Source organism: Poecilia formosa, unplaced genomic scaffold (genome assembly GCF_000485575.1).
Source record: "Poecilia formosa unplaced genomic scaffold, Poecilia_formosa-5.1.2 Scaffold572, whole genome shotgun sequence".
Lineage (NCBI taxonomy): Eukaryota > Metazoa > Chordata > Actinopteri > Cyprinodontiformes > Poeciliidae > Poecilia > Poecilia formosa.
In genome coordinates, this window is record NW_006800511.1 from 115,082 (window position 1) to 117,815 (window position 2,734).

The 2,734-nt window shown below is 41.1% G+C and overlaps 1 long non-coding RNA gene across 1 annotated transcript; it reads left to right on the forward strand.

The window, feature by feature from the left end:
* The first annotated feature begins 383 nt into the window (after window positions 1-383).
* Window positions 384-2,734, forward strand: LOC103129717 (uncharacterized). The gene is made up of 3 exons (XR_475109.2): window positions 384-1,123; window positions 1,389-1,521; window positions 1,602-2,734. It is a non-coding gene; the product is annotated as an uncharacterized LOC103129717 (long non-coding RNA).

The window sequence follows — 2,734 nt, forward strand, 5'->3', positions numbered from 1 at the left end:
ACCTCCGTGTCTTTCTGCAGGTGGAGAGCAGAGGCCAGATTTGGGTTTGCCGTCTTTTATTTTGTCCGACAGAAACGGCAGTGGCCACTCCACGCAGTCTGGCCCAAAACGTCTCACTTTGCAAGGAAAAAACATCCAAAATAAAGAAAAAATACCCAAATCAAACAGAAAAACCCGCCACAACTGCGTGAAATCAAGCCAACATAACAGTTTCATAACTGTAACACAGGAACTCGTATTAACTTGTAAATTTAAATAAAATCCAACTTCGGCTCACATGACATGAAACGGTCAAATAACAGACATTTCTCTTCAAACACAGATATAAATATAAAACTTGTGAAAGATGAGTTAACCCATAAAAACGTCTTCCCGACAGTAGCATGTCTTACCTCCTGCTAGCCCGGCGCATAGCCTCCACCTGCACGCATCAGGCTGCGTGACCACGCTGCGTCAGGTGCGTTCAACGGCAATAGGAAATACTCACTTCAAACAGGTTCTAATAAAAAATAACTAACTTACAAAACAAATAATAACCTGCTACATACCGAGTTTCTTTAATTCTAGACTTTCTGTTGGTTTTAAACCATAATAAATGAAACATTGACCAACATATTTGATGAGGATTTACTGCCTGCCTGCTTGTAAACAGATTTATGGACTGTCCTTTGTGACTGTCTGGCAGGTTTTGGGCCGGTCGGAACCATTTGGACCCCTCAGGTCTTCGTCTCCATTGTGGCAGCAGCTCTTACTGCTAGCGTCGCCGGCCGGCATCCAGCTGTCACTGCGTCGTTCAGAGAAGTAAAGCGGATTGTGGAGACGTTTGGACGGGAAGGAAAGCAGAGAAAACCGACCGGAAGCTGCGCCGCTCATCAGGAATGCCGACTGAAGCGTGACGTCAGCGGCCGCCGCGGCGGGAAACTCTTCAGCAGGACAAGGACCAGAAGGAAAACTGGAGTTTGACACAAACAGCGTAAATAAAACACACACCATTAATATTTCAGCATCTGTAGAAATAAAAAGATGCTTGTGTTTGAGGCTGTAGCGGCTGGTCGGTCGGTTCTCCAGGTGTTCCAGGTAAACTGGAGTTCCTGATGGTCGATGCAGGAAGAGAAGACAACAGGTATGGGCAGCCATTTTCTCAGCTTTCTGCCTCACCAGCACAGAGAAATCCGTTTTAAAAACCAAAATAAAAACCTACAAAGCTGTTTGTGTTAAAGAATACAGCTCATGATTAAATAGTTCATATATCTGACGGAAACCATGCATTATTCAGGACACACACACACACACACACACACACACACACACACACACAGTAAATTATTTACCCACATTCATCAAAGCTAAACAGTAATATTCCAACATGTTTCCATCCATCTCCATAGACCTGCAGCTTAGAGCCTGAAGTTTTGCTTTTCACCTGGAGAATCTGACAGCAGTTCACAGTGACAGGATGTTCCTGTTTGCTGCTCACTGCCAGGTGAGACGGATCCATTGATGCACACAGCAGGAAGCCAGGTGAGGATCAACAGCGACGTCATTAATTGATCTGGTTGAAGGAATAACTAATTATACTGATCCAGTCGCTGTTCCATCAGTTGGATCTGAATGATGTGATGAGGAAACTGGATGAAGATCTGGCTCAGAAACAGGCAGTAATCTGCAGATGAGGCCCCTCAGGGGCCACTGTGGGGCCCTGAATTATTCACACTGCACCTATCCAACAAAATGAATCCGTTTTATTTGCAGACAACAAAAATGTCTGCTGCCTGTAAATCTGCAAAAGATATTTTCAGACTGGGATGGTGGCAATAAACCCAGAAGAAGAATGATCTGAGATCCTCAAACTGTTAAAATATTTAGTTTTTCTGTCTGAGGAGGGAAACTGAAAAACAGGGATGACCAAATATCACCCAGTTTAAAAGAAAAGAAACTGAATATTTTTAATAGAAGTTTAAAACCAAACAAACGACTGCAGACGGATCCACCATGATGAGACGACGACAGCTTTGGTTTTTATTTATACTCATTTCTTTCCCATTACAGAGACTGGAGGGAAACACTGCAAAGCTACAGAGTGAAAAATTAACTTCTGCTCTTATTTAGCAGAAGAGAAAAGGAGGAGCTCATTTCTCAAAGTCATATTTCCACCTGCTTATTCAGTCATTTATAAATGTCAAGCTATTTGGCTTGCTAACTAAATATTTAGCTAATATCTAAATTCACTTGCCAATAACAGGAAGTGTACTACCAAAATAAAAGCTTGGTCTTCCAGCCCTCCTAATAATCTCCCGCTGTCGAACTGCTTCATGTCTCCTCTTCATCATCTTTTCTTTTCTTGTTCAACATTTCAGCTGAAAACGAGGAAACTCTGTTTTTAAGACAATCCAGACATTTAGCAACAGATCAGCATTCAGTCAAGACACAGCTTTTATTTTGATAGTCCACTTCCGCTACCATGTGAACATGCACATTAGATCAATATTTAGCTCTGAGCTGCTAACTAAATATTTAGTTAAATATTTATTTAGCATATTTGAAGCTAAATATTTCCTTTTCCAATAATATTTTTTAAACTTTGACATTTTGTAAATGAGTTAATAACATGAAGATACGAGTTTGAAGAATGATCCATGTTTTCTTTTCTGACTGTCTTAATAAGCCAGATTATTGCTGTTTGTTTTCCAGGCATGTTTGAAGCAAACTAATAAACTAAACTCCTCCCTGTGGT